This window comes from Lucilia cuprina, chromosome 4 (assembly GCF_022045245.1).
Source record: "Lucilia cuprina isolate Lc7/37 chromosome 4, ASM2204524v1, whole genome shotgun sequence".
In the NCBI taxonomy this organism is placed as follows: Eukaryota; Metazoa; Arthropoda; class Insecta; order Diptera; family Calliphoridae; genus Lucilia; species Lucilia cuprina.
The window spans coordinates 100,553,079-100,568,233 of record NC_060952.1 but is presented as its reverse complement, the minus strand read 5'-3'; the positions used below and the strand labels follow the sequence as shown (position 1 = coordinate 100,568,233).

Below are 15,155 nucleotides of genomic sequence, written 5' to 3'. Positions count from 1 at the left end.
ATATTAAAAAGATTATAGTTATTTTGTTGTTATATTTATATTTCTTGACAATATTTGTAATAAGAAAATATAAAGTATAAGGAACGGTGTTTATTTTTCCGGACAAAATAGTTTTGGGTTAGTAAATTAATGATAAAATCTAAAAAGAGACCTTTAACAATCGTAATATTGATTAAGTTTTTACTGAGTCAAGCTGCATTAAGAATGAATAATAAAAAAATCATTATGTATAAAGACCGGATTTATAAATCTGTTTTTAAAACTTAATAAATAATATTTTCAAGGGGATAAAAATGGTGGTTATGAAATCAATTCGAATTAGGCGCAAATTTTGGGAAGCCCATTGTAAGACTTGAAGTTAGTTAACTCGTAGACCCTCAAACCATATATGGCTGTTAGCAATTACAAATCTAGTCATATCCATTCTAAACATAAAGATTGGATTACATTAAAATGCTGCATAAAACCTTACATATGACTGCATATTACAATAATATTTAATAAATAATTTCTTCATTTATTTGTTTATTTTTTTACAGATTAGTTTTTTCATTTAAATATGATTTTTTACAATATCTAAAAATTTAATCTCAGCACTTAAACTAAGGTGTTTAATCTCAGCACTTAAACTAGGGTGTATGCGTAATTTTTAATTTTGATTAAATTAAATAACACTCATACGCAACATTTACTACTTTGACCTAACAAGCTTACATTCCACAACACTCATACGCCTTCAAAAAAGAAAATTATACAACTGATAAAATATTATAGAATTTATAGCAACACACACATTTATTAATCTTTTATTGTAAAAAAAATACATAAATGCATTTTTATATGCATATTTATAATGACCATGAATTTAAAGGTCATTTTTTATTGCTCCACTAATAACTACTTGCAACCTTTGTGGTTAAAATGATTAAAACACAAACGGAAAAAACAACTGTTTCTGTATACAAGTATTATGTATGTTTGTATATATATTAAAGATAGGTTAAAAAGCAATGACCGTAACATGATTAAAAATAAATAAAATCGAAGCAAGTAGAAAAATATATAGTTTTCCTTTGGCAAATATTTTTAATTCACAATTTTATTATCAGTAACCATTTAATGTTTCTGCAAACATCCACCCACACAAACGTGAGAAACGCACATTGACAATTAAAACCGAAACAAAAAAAAAATAAACTTGTTTGTTTGCTTAAGTAATTTTGATTTAAACATCTGCTCAGTTGAAAACACATGTTGAGATAGACGACGACACATCAAATGTAATTGAGGGACAACTAAATAAATGCAGCAACATTTTTTCATCTCATGTTTTATGACGTTTTACGTAGTCGTAGTTGTTTTTTGTCTTTCTATTTTGTTTTTTTTTTTATTTTCGTACATTTTCTACATCATGCAATAAGTTGTTGAAAATGCCGGTATTCTCTCAAATTAACAGCGGACATGGCGCTAATCAGTAGGAATTCCGATATGCAACAGCTAAACAAATTAAATTAGTATACTGCCAATTTAAATTGGCTTATCATCGCATCTTGTCTAATGAGAATAACAAGTAAACAAGCTCATACAATCACAACAAAAACGTTTGTAAGAGAAATTTTTAATTTTCATAGAAAAACTCACAAGTTAAGAGAAATTTTTCATTTGGAGGCTGAAGAGAGCAGAAAGTATTCGTATTTTGTATGTGTGTGTGAAGCTGTTTAGCTGTGTTTATGTATAGTAAATTTCTCTCCGATTTGAGATTTATGTGAAATTTAACAATCAACCGCCTGTTGTACTAGCAGAAAAATACACTTAGAAAAAAATTCTTAGCATCTTGCTCTTTTAGTTTAACAAACATTAAAAACATTTTAATTGCCTGTTTTATTTAACTAAACTTATGTTTGACGTTTATCATAAGAAATAAGAGATATTTAGAAAGATAAATATTTGTTCCTAATCAGTTCAAGAGACAAGAATTTTGTTGTGTTTAGGACGTTTAAAACAGGCTAAATAATTGTCAAAAAATTAAGTTAAAGAGATCCGAAAATGGAAATTTGGAAAACACTACTTTAACACGCACATGTCTAGAATTTTAGCATTTGCAGAAAATACCAATTCCTTATAAAAGAAGATACAATGTCTTATAATTATGTGTCGCTTTAATTGCCCTTTAGAATAATAACTCTTGGACATAATGGCAATAATCATAAAATACGAAAGTAAAAGTAAATTAAGAACAAAACTAAGTTAAGTGTCCCCCAAATTAACCACAATAACAAAAACAATCAACATTGTTATCACCATTGAAATTATTCTGTTCAAGTACTTTGGGACTTAAAATTTCTCTCATTTTCTCTCCAACAAAACTTCATCATATTGATGATGCTAAAAATAATGATGCTGCCGATGATGGCGATGATGATGATGTTTGTGTTGGAGCAAAAAGAGTGTATTGCTGCCTGTCATGTATAAGTATTTAACTATGAGATGTTGTTATTGTTGCTGTTTGTTGCTCCAAAAGCTTCGCTGTTGGCGCTGTGTTGTGCTGCTTTCGATGCCAACCAAACAAACAGCCAGCCAGCCAGCCAGTCAGTCAGGCATAGTACAACGCATAAAAGTACTTTGCAGCACATCTGAGTTCTCAGTTTCTCTCGGGACTCTAATGTGTGAACAACATCGACAAAAAGAAATAAAAATTGCTAAATTTATATTGAAATATAAAATACCACAACACATCAAGCACAAAAACAAAAAAACGAATTCGAACGAATATTGGTGATTAAAAGCAAAAAAAAAAAAAAAAGAAAAACCAAACGCATAATTTACCAAAAAGATACAAAACGAAAGATAAATTGACGCGCTAAAATTTATACAGTTTTTCCGGTAATAAAAACAAAGTGTTTCTTCTTAAGTTTTTTTCCCATTTACTTTGACATTTCTTGGCATTTGAATATAAAAATGAAATAATGGAAATCTGAATAAGTGGGATTTCGATTAATTTGCAAATACAAAGAAAATCTTTTATCAAAATAAAGTTTTGAAAAAAGTAAAGTAACAAACACACATCATATATTAGTTTATATCAGAAACCAAAAAAAGAGATGTATAGATTTTCCTTTTTCATTTCATTTTAATATAAATACATATGTATAGTATCACAGGCAATAACAACTCAAACAGCAACAACAACAATATAAATAAAAGAAAAACATACACACTTTTGTTTAAATATTGTTTAGTGCTTTTTGGTGTTTTTTATTGTTTTTGTTTTATTTTTTTTAATTTCTGTTATTGTTTTTATTGTTTAGCCTTAATTTTTCGCACGATGATTTTGTTATAGACAAATCTTTATATTAATAACTTTGTTGTCGTTTATTTATTTATTTTCTTGATTTAAGTAACAGTTGCTGTATTTCGTTTTAATTTATTTATTTATACTTCAAGATAAATAAATATTTATCTAAACACTCAAAAGTTTTAGTAGAATTAAAAATTAATAAATACAAATTTAAAGATGTTAATGAAGAGTTGAAATGTTTAATTGTTGGGCAACCATGACGTATGAGCAATATTGTATCTTCTCTATGGCATTTAGTACAACATATTGAAATAACCAGTAGTTGGTATAATATGTATGTCTGTATGCATATGTATGTTGTATTTATTTTAATATCACAAGTGTGTGCTTGAACGTTTGAATGTATTTAACTATGTGAATATGAAAATGTATGCAACTTTAGTATTTTCCATTTATTTGTTAGAGTGAAGCATTTATTCATTCATTTGCTTTTCATTAAGGGAGGAGATTCTCGACTTAATAATTAATGCCAAATACAAATTAAATACAAAGTGCTGTGTGTGTGTAATGCAGTGTAATGCAAGTCTAACAGCATGTGAACCTTTATAAATAATTAAAAACCTACAGAGTTTTATTTATAATTAGAAGATTTTTGTTTCAAGTTGGTTAGTTTTATTGTTTGTTTGTTTGTTTCTATCTGATCCATATCATTCGACAATTTGTTTGAGTGCATTTTCCAGTTTGTCGATTATGATTAATTAAAATTTTAGCAGAAATTTTGCATATTTATAACTAGTTAATCCAATGACTTTTTGAAATTATAGTTTATTTTTTTATTAATATTTAAATTAATACAAATATTGCATACAAAACTAACTAAACGGATAACTTTTCAAATGAATGATGGTCTATTTTAAATTGTAAATATGCAATAATAAAAATAAGCTGATAATCTAGGTTATTATTTATTATCTAATATACATATGTAATTATAAATCTAAGTTTGAATTACTAGTTATTTAGTTTTTCTGATCTATCTCAATTTATATTAAGAAATTAAACTAAAAAAATATTCTTTTTCAAATTTTTATTTCTATTTATGATTTTTTTAAAAAATTTTACATGTGTATGTATTTTTCAACTTATCTTATCCTTTGCATCAATAATTTTGTTTAAAAAGTACTTCCTTGGCATTTTCTTCATACTACTCTTCATCTGCAATCATTGCAAGAACATTGACAACAATAAAAATAAAAATAATAACAAATACACATTCACCCATATAAACTTATACACTTGCAAATAGAGAAAAAGTATTTTTCAAGTTTTCTTTTTTTGTTGTTATCATGTAAGTATTAAACAAACTCTTACACTCCTATCTACACACACACCCATTAGGATGGTTTCATTTGTTAGAATTTATTCTTTTAATTCAAAAATATTTGTTTTAAGCTTACACTAAGGCCCGTTAATTACAACTTTGGAATAGATTTTTAGACTTAAGAATAGTTTCTTTGGAAGATGGACGTTATCACACTATCAATGTGACTATTTTAAAATAGAAATATATTGGACTTTTTGTTAAGGATCCTAACTTTGGTGTATGTTTTACTTTAGATTCCTTTACTATGATGATGATGCGCTAAAATTGATTGTTGATGGTCCTGAAGTTGAATGCAAAAGTTTTTCTAAAACATTCATCAGTTTCAAAAGGTGATGATATTTCAAATGACAGATCGGTATATTTTTTTGATGGGACATTGAACGGGATAAAATATAGTGAAAAATTAAGGATTTTTTTTATTTATTTTTTGAAACCATACTAATACGTAGTTGTTGTAGTAGTAGTGATATTGTAAATCTTTTATTTTCCTTTTTCATTGTTTTTTTTTTTTTTTTTTGATTTTCTTTCATGCTGTTTTTTTCTTCTTGTTTTTACATAAAATTCACATAATTATAATTTTCCCCAAGGACATTGGCAACATGTTGTCTATAGTTTTGTTGTTTTTTTTCATTTTTGCTTTTTTTGTTTATTTACCTCTCCAGAGGTCTGGTGTCTGCTTTGTTTTGTTTCTTTTTGAGTTGGTTTGTAGTTGGTGCTTCGGAGCATAAGATTGAATGAAATACAAACATAAACCGACATACAGAAACTACACTCGAAGAGTTTTCAAATGCAAAGAGATATGTAGGACAAAGGAATAAAATAGGACCTCTTTCATACATTCATATAAACATGTCAATGTCACTGGAAAAACCATTTAGGAGGGCTAAATATTGTTGAAATATTTCTTTTAATGATTTTTCAAAGAATCGATTCTGTTAAATTTTTATTTTGGAGTTAAATTCCAATGAAATTGTTAAATTGAGTTTTTTAATATTTAATAAAATGTTCTTGATTTAGTTTTAAACATTTATCATTGAAAGGTAACTGTTCAAATATTAATTGAAATATGAGTAAACACTATTTCAAAAAAATCATTCCAATTTATTTTTACTTTCTTAATGTTTTTTTGTAACTGTTTTCTTATTGTTTAAATTTATAATAAAAAAAATGTATAATAAATATGTAAATTCATTTTAAATAAAATTGCCTTATACACCTTTGCAATAACGTATGCGGATACTTATACGAAATTTTTAAAGTATTTTTTTTTTAAATTCGAAATAAAGTATAATTATAAATAATACTTATAATCTGGTAAGCATTTTAAGATTCCTTTAAAACACAGTGTTTTTTTTAAATATTCACACAATTGTTTGGTTTAAACAAGTTTAAGCAAAACATAAAAAACTGGAAACATATTAAATAATTTATTATAAAATATACATTAACGCCAAATATCAATGAGAATTTTTATTAAATAAAAAATATAAAAAAATAAAATTCTTTCTCTTTGAATCAATTTGAAAATAATTTTTAATTAATTTAATTGTTTAATGTATATGCAATACTATCAAAGCATTTACTTTATTTGTACAAAAGGATGAGCATTTTGCTACTATGCTATTTGTTGTACTTTCTAAAATATATAAATTTTTCTGCTTTTATGTAAAATGGAAGTATATTCATTCTGTCATTTTGTTTGTAACACATCGAAGTATAAATATTCTGGGTGCTTATTTAATTCTAAGACGATACCTGGCTAGGTATGTCCGTCCATCTGTTTGTCTGTCTGTTGAAAGCATGGTAAAGCCCAAACGAAAATAACTAGAGGGCTGAATTTTTAAACATATATTCCCTAAAGGTTCGGTATTGAAAATATCGGTCCACGTTTTCATATAGCCCTCATACAAGTGGTCCCACGAAAAACAGTTTTAACAGTCATAACTGCTTTAAAAATGCGAGTACAGCGATGAAATTCGACATAAAGAAGTCTGATATGGGTCGAAATCTCTTTGCAAATTTTCTGAGGATCGATCCATTATTGATCCTAAACCTCATATATGGTCTCCTCCATAAAATGACTTTAACATCCATTACTGGCTTTAAAATACGATTAAAACTATGAAATTCATCACAAGTAAGTTTCTCTCTACTTTATGAGAATCTCTAATTTTATGAGAATCGGACCATAATTGACCATAACCCCATATAAGGCCCCCTTCAGAAATTGACTTCAAAGCACATTACTAGCTTAAAATGGTATGCAATTCGATACACAGAGTTAAGTTTCTTACAAGCCAAAATCTCATTATAACATCAACCTAATGTTTAAAGGAGAGCATTCAGCAGTAGTATAAAACGCTTACTTGTTTTATATAGGAAATGCCACGCCCACTCTTGTTTTTCCTCTAATTTTTGTTCTAATAATTAAATTATTAGTACATAATTTGAGGATTAAACGTGATCTCATTCTCATTATAAATAGACATATTGATACTAATGTTAAATTTTTTTATACGACATTACTAGACTCTGTTTGTTGCAGTTTCCAATGTATGCGCCTTTTACTAAATAACTTATGTAGAAAATGCCACGCCCAATCTTGCTTATCCACAAATTTTTGTTACAAATATTCATATTGCCACTACAAAATAATTTGAGATTTTTAGATGTTATAATTATCCTGGCATACGAATTAAAGTATTTACATCATATGAAAGATGTCACGCCCACTATTAACAAATCTTAAAAATCCATTTTTAAAAACTCTAACTCTTGCAAATTTTTGTGATATACAACCCATCTTAAATTTAAAATGTTGTGTTTTTCAATTCTAAATTTTTATTTTTATAACAATATAAAACTATTTGCTAAGAACTTTTCTCCACCCCCTAAAACGATTAAGAAACTCTGTTTCATGTTCATACATATGAATTTATTTGATTATTTTCCGCATGATTATTATATACATACGTATGTATGTATGTTTCTCTGTACATTTTTCATATTGTATTGTGTGAATATAAAAGTTTAATTAATATTAATCATTGGCACCAAACAACATGATATAATAGTAGCAGTAATATGAATTGTTATTATTAAGCAAGTTCAAGATGAACACAGGCAAAGAAATCGCTTGATTAATTTTAAATAAAATTCACTTTAATTCAATGTGACAAAGTACGTATAAACATTATTAATCTTGAATAAAATCTTAATGAAATAAATTAAATAGATTTTCGTTTTCAACCCGTTATACGGCAACAAAAAGTTAATTTAAACAAAATTTAAAAAATAATGTTTAAATACAACGTAGTTGGTGCAGTTAAACTGTTGGTACCAGTTTAGGGATTTAATTTTTTTAGAAAAATTTCATTAATAATGATAAAATGCAATGAAAGTTTGTAAATTATGAGAGTTGTAGTATTTTTAAAAAGTACTTTTAAAAACAATTAAAAATTATCTACATTTCCAAGCAGTTTTTACTAATTTAAAAAAAGTATGAGAAGCAATTATTTTGAATGTAAATCACAAATTGTATAAAGCTTAAACTCATCATCGATTAACAGATCTGATAAGAATAAATTTAAAATTATTTGATAATTAATTAAGCAAACACTTTGAACTTAGTAAATGTATGCAATCAATTAAATTATTTTAACTTTCGAAACATTGTATCAAATGAAATTAGTATTCCTAAGCTAATTTTGCATTAAAAAACAAAAAAGAAAAATGCGATCTCTTTAATTGCGAAAAAATTTTATAAATTAAACATTTTTAAAGTGTATTCTGTGCATTTTGTTATAACTTATAAGTATTTGTAAATTAATATTTGTTTCATTTCAATTGTTAATGTCAGTGCTGCAAGTATTGTCCGCAGTTGTGTGTCTTTTGCTTTGAAATAATATTGACTTGTATCTAATGGATAAATATAAACTATTTTTATTGTTTTTTAAACACAAATAAGAGAAAAAGAGATTATTAATATTTTCAATTACTTTGTCTACACAACCGGCAGTCCAAACTATTTTTGACATAAAATATGAATGAAATATTAAATTCTTTGTCGTTCTAAGGTCACATATCTATTTGTATCAATCAATGAAAGTATTACGTTTCTGAAACATTTACAATTTCCACTTGTTATTAGTTTGCGTTTGTGATGATGTTTGTAACAACCAGAAATATTGGTCCTACACCCACCTCAAAGTATTCTAATTGGCTCAGAATCACCCAGTTTGTCCCTCCGTTCGTCTGTTTGCTTGTTTGTATGTCGATGTATACCATGTGGACTCATACTTTTCTTTTGACAAGAAAGAACTTTTGAGCCTATAATTCTGTTATTATAAGGAACAACATTCACAATTACAAGTAATTGTAATTGTACATTATTCAATTACTTTTTCAAGTAATTGTAATTAGCAAAACCTGAAATCCCGAATTACAAGTAATTGTAATTTGAATTACAAATAATTGTAATTGGGAAAGTTTCAATTACAATTACTTTAAATGTAATTGAAAATTAAATTATTAACCCCCAATCCTGATTTCAGCCGTTTAGCCCGTTATTGACGAAGAACATTCTGAATATCCAATTTTGGAAAATTTTTTAGCGTTGCCAAATATCCCGAATAACATGAACAATTTTGGCACTGAAAGAAAAGTAACTAGAGACTGTAGGTGATGCATTAGGAAATAATTAAAATATTAAAAATTTGATTTCAATAATTTTATGTTTGTGTTCGCCTTATGGCAAGTGGAGTCTTCCCTTTGAAACTACATTTCGCCGAATAAATAATCATTGGCCGTAGCTATGAGATGAATGTGGGTCTTTACGTAGGTATATCTCAAAAATGAGCCTCATTAGTGACACAATTAAAAATTGAGTCATTCAATGACGGTGATATAGCGAAATTGATGTAATGGAGACTAAAGTATCTAATGTACAATTGTCTCAAAAACGAGTCTCATTTATGATACAATTTCACTATAAAACATCGGGTCCATCGATTCCAGAGTATAGCGATCTTAAATATCAGTTCATTTGGTTGACAATCAACGAATATTACATAAAAAATTCAATTAAAATGAGATACATATTTACCTCTACTATATGAATCTTCTTCTCCAAATGACTTTTATTGGATTATACCAGAGTTATAGTAAATTAGCAATATGGTCGAGATCAATCATTCACTATTAAATTAAATTCAATTGATAGTCATACAAATTAAAATATTCTATTTTTAATCATTAAATAGGAAACGATCAATAGAAAATATTAAATTGATTTATGAACTTAATTTTAAATAGTTCATATAACTAAAAGCAATTTAAAATGCCAGATTTTTGAAAATATTCCATTTTTATTTCAAACTGCCTACAGATTTGCACACAAACATTAACAAAAACAATACAATGAGACAAACAAACGTTTTATTGAAATATTTGCGTAGATAAATACAGTTGGTACTTGGATGAAAATGTAGAACATATTAATTGTAACGCCTACAACTGCAGACAGACAGACCGACAGACAGACGAACAGACAATAAGACTTTAAAATATAAAAAATAGAATAGAGTTTTGCAAGTTTAATTAGAAATGTAGAGTATTTTTTTATTTCTTTATAAAATCAAAGTAGATTTTATTTAAATTATTACCGGTATATTGAAATAATTTTCATAATTTTAAAATTTTAACAAATAGTAAATTTTGTTTATTCATAATATTAATACTAAAATACTTAGTATTTTAAATGTTACATTCTAAATTACCGTTAATTTAATTGTTAAAATTTTTTCAATTTCAAAGTAGACGCAAAAATATATAATTATCGTCTGTTTGTATTACAATTGCTATAATATTTCAATAGTTTTATTGTTTCAATTGGTATTTTGGCTTTATTTATGTAAATATTTATAACAATTCATCCATGTACCCAATTCGAATTTATCGCTTAATTTATGGTCAATTTGAATTAACGCCAAATTAAATTCCAAACATTAAAAACTAACTAATTGATGGAATAAACTAAATACATGTGTATGTAAATGAAAAATAGAAATAACGTTGGAAATAAATAATTAAACTGATTTTATTTATACACCTCTTCACAAAATTTGTACAAATGCTGAGCATTTTTAGCAAAATCAATTAAATTGTTCAAATATTGAAAACGATCTAATGGGTTGTGGAATATTGATAGGTTTTTGCAGGCAAATTAAAGAATAAATACTTAATCAGTTTAAACAATTTAACACACATTTATTTTTAGCGATTAATTAGTGGAAATTAAAATGAGAAAAATCTAAATCATTCTGCAATATTAATAAGCAGTAAAAGGTGTGGATTTTCTTTCCTAACACTTCATTGTTTATTACATGTACAATGTATTTCTAATGGCGACCAATAGTTGTTAGATTTGCATTAGCATTCGGTATTTGTCTTTTATGTGCTATTAATAGTTTTACATTGTAAACTCTGTAACATGTTGTGTACAAACAAATTAATAAATTAAATGACACTAAACCGTGCTGGAATGTGCAATGACTGAATATTCGTGACTCAATTAAACAAAAAAAATAAAAATAACACACAAATAAGTAGAACAATTTCTGTTGGTCGCCAGTTGAAACAAACTATAGGATGCGGTATACGTTTGCAAAATATTTAAGAATTTAAAAAGCCTGTCAAAATGGTTTCCAGTTTTCTAAATATTAGAAAACTGCTTCAACAACTCTGCTTTAAAATAAAAATTATTCCTGAGCTAGGGAAGTTATGTATGTACATTCGATTTATGTTTTGGCAAATATTTTAGTGTGACTGCATTATACATAGTTGTAAGTGTAGGGTAAAACCAAACATTAAAAAATTATTTTATGTTGAAATATTTTTCAACAGCAAGTGACATTTTAAGTTACAAGCATAGATTTATTTATAGTAAATATTTTACTTTAACACGATTTTAAAACTTCAATTGAAAACCATAATTGACACTACCATTATAATAGATTTTAATGTGTTGTGGAATGTTTCATTGCATTTTTAATGTAACACAATAACCTTCAAAATAATTTAAGGATTTTCGTGTACTAAAAAGTTTAGTTTTAAATAAATAAATACATAAATGATTATTAACGATAACCTAAGACAGAATTGGCGCTGTGGGATGTAGCAAACGTAATGTTGCAGTGCTAAAATAAACATATTCATAAATGACTATTACTCATATTGACGGTTTATTGCAGCAAGTTTGTATGGAAAACTATTTAATAAACCAAAAATAAGCCATTAATGAAGCTTAAAGATTAATTTACACTAGACAACACTGAAAATGTCTTTTAAATAAAAATAGCTGATTCCTGTTCATTTACACCCGATGAGTTTAAAAATTGTTATCAAAATTTCCGGTTAGCTATAAATCGACTATCGAATAATCAAACAATCGACTTTTTGTCGAAAAAAAGTCGAATAGTCGAAAATTTTAAAAAAGTGGAAAAAAGTCAAAACCTTTAAAATAGTGGGAAAACTCGAAAAAAGTAAAAGAATAGTAAAAAAAAGAATAGTCGAAAAAAGTCGAAAAGTTGACTTTTCGTTTTAACTATAGAACCCTTAGCTATAGTTAGCTATAGTTTCCGAGATATTGTGGTTTTTATAAAAACGTTATTTAAGAAATTTTTTGGTATTTTTTATTTAATTTCTCAAAACTGCACCAATATTCACAGAATTATTTAACAACATGGTAATGGATTATAACCATCCATACCTAGGATGTCCTGTAGGGAAATTGAAAATTTTACTTTTTTCGTTTTATCCTTATAACTTTAATTTAAGGTAAACAAGTTTGATTTATTTTTAGTTTGATTTGATTATTTTAAATAGGAAACGTCTCGAACATACCTGAACGATTATTGAAGGATTTTAATGTAGGAAATATCTAGGGTCTTTAGAAAATTCATTCGAACAAACATACTGACAAACAGACGGGCATAGATGAATCGTAATGTGAAAATTACAAACGTAAAACAAGAAACTATGACATCTTTCAATTTAGCTATAAAAAATACCACTGATCTTTTTTTTTTTTGTAAACAATACTAATAACTAAAATATTTCTGCGTTAAAAATAATTTAACTTCCCAGGAATCAACAATTGCAATGTATTAAAAACATATTTAAAATACTCTTCAAACTCTACATACAAATGTATAACAATTTATAACTTTTAACTTTTTTAAACTCATAGTATATCAATAAATTGTTTAAAATGAAAAAGTTTAGCTGAACTATGCATATATGTATATGTACAAAAGCCTATGTTAGAATGTAATTTTGTTAATATATAGTAGTAAATAAATGTACATACCAATGTAATTTAACCGACCTTCAGTGATGGTCGCCATATGACCATGGCAAGTAGTTTATATTCCGACAGACCACACATTATGTTCACAATCTGAAATATTATTCCCTGCATCCGTACATACATATACACAAGTCTTTTTTTATGCATATATGCATGCAGTGTGTTTGTGCAACATGTTTCCTTTATTTACGCACTAAATCATACTTCCTGTTTAACTGACTGCATTTGTGTGTCCGTTTAACCAAAGCCTGTCTGTGTATGACGTGCTGTTACTGGTGCCATTAAATTTATAATTAATTATCCAGATTTTGCACATGTAAGAAAAAAACTATTTTCATTTTTTTATTATGAAAACGGACGTTGAGCAAAACTAACATACACAATATGTATGTTCATCTGTATGTATGTATATTTGCCTGCAAATAAATGTAAGAAAAAATATAGCATTAATTTTACAATTTCATACAAATTATAGAGATTTTATACATAATATTAAATATGAACAATATTTGTTAGACAGTAAAAATCGATCATTCGGCTATAATTTATAGTTATAAAGATTTCATTTTTATACCCACCATCAAAAAAAAAGATATTGTCAAAGATCCGCAAAGGTATATATATTCTGGGTCCTTATTAAATTTTAAGACGATCTAGCCATGTCTGTGTACAGGCCAATCCTGTACACAATACAACAGTATATACATTTTATGTTTTTTATATATGTATTTAAAAAATAAGAAAATTTAAGCCAAATATAAGATACATTTAAACATTCAAATACACACTTTAAGCACAATGATTACAACTCTTAAAAGCTTAACTAAACTTTGTCTGCAAGATTTAAACATACTTATCCAACAAGAAACTTCTAAGTGGGAAAAACAAAGAAATTTTCCATTCTCAAGATAAAGAAAATGAACAAACATTAGATCCACGCTTCTTTACTGTTTTACCTAAAATAAAAACCTTAACAAGACAACAAAAAATGCATTGTGTATAAAATCATTGGTCACGTGTTTGTTGAATTGGTATTTTATACACGCACACACAAAGACACCGCATACTTTTACACATTCGCCAACTCAGGCAAACACACACTCCCCCCAAATTTAAAGAGAGCGGAAGAGTGAATGAGACAAGAGGAAACACTAAAATGTTTGTTGTTACAAAGTGTATGCGGATTTAATCCGATTTAATGTGATTGACTTTGTTTAGAAACAAATCAAAACAAATAGAATCATTGAATGAATAAATGATTGAATGAGTGAATGAACAAACGAATGTAAAGAAAATGAAGCGTAAAATAAAAATAATCTACAACCAAACAAATCAAACATATATTATTTACTATGTTTTACTTCATTTACAAACATGCTAAGTCCATTTGTTTTAATAATTTAAGAAAAATATTTATACGTTATATTTAAATAAAAGAAAAAATAATTAGCTTTTATATAATCTACATTAAGAGTTTTACCTAAATTTATTAACAGTTATTTAAAATAAAAAGTAACTTAGCATTTTTCCAAAATAATTTAAGACCTTGTAGGAAATATTTATCCTTTTTGTATGTATTTGTAATTGTAAATACACACAATAACACACATAAAAGAAAAAGTATTATTGTACAAAATATTTGAGATTGAATTAATACAAGTACGAGGGTAATCTGAAAATCACTTACGACCGATTTTATAGTTCATATTAAGAAAAAAAGATTAAAAGTCCTATGGATTTAGAACAATTTCAAAATTGTGACATCGATTTTTATGCAGATAATTAGAACATTAAAGTATTTGGGGTTTTATAGAAATATGACTGATCACTGATCGGCATACTTTTTTGAGTTACGCTTATTTACAAAGTTATCTGAATATTTTATCACAGATTTAGCTCAATTTAAAACAAAAACCTAAAAACAAAATGGTTGTTGTTTCACTGTGTTGAAAGTACTTTTTAGTCTGCCCCTGTATGTCATGTATTTAAGTCCAATAGAATGATTCCGCAAGGATTACATGATTGAATGTCTTGAACTTAAACTTTATGTTTTTCTCTCTAAACATAATCCTTGCTTTTGAATAGTTCTTCTTTTGTATTCTGTT

At 26.6% G+C, this 15,155-nt stretch overlaps 2 protein-coding genes across 4 annotated transcripts in view; one reads left to right on the top strand and one right to left on the bottom strand.

Annotated features, from left to right (window-relative positions):
• Nucleotides 1-15,155, bottom strand: part of LOC111690192 (achaete-scute homolog 1) — a 55,297-nt gene that overhangs the window by 21,389 nt on the left and 18,753 nt on the right. For both annotated transcript variants that reach the window (XM_046950826.1, XM_046950825.1), the window contains exon 2: nucleotides 13,051-13,466. The gene's annotated coding sequence lies outside the window, so the exon portion shown is untranslated. The remainder of the gene's footprint in view (nucleotides 1-13,050; nucleotides 13,467-15,155) is intronic.
• LOC111690185 (organic cation transporter protein) overlaps nucleotides 1-15,155 on the top strand; it is a 30,944-nt gene that overhangs the window by 5,757 nt on the left and 10,032 nt on the right. Inside the window, exon 1 of one of the 2 annotated variants that reach the window (XM_023452626.2) lies at nucleotides 2,654-2,883. The exons of the other annotated variant lie outside the window; for it this stretch is intronic. The gene's annotated coding sequence lies outside the window, so the exon portion shown is untranslated. Of the gene's footprint in view, nucleotides 1-2,653; nucleotides 2,884-15,155 lie in introns of those variants that run through there. 2 annotated transcript variants of the gene reach the window in all.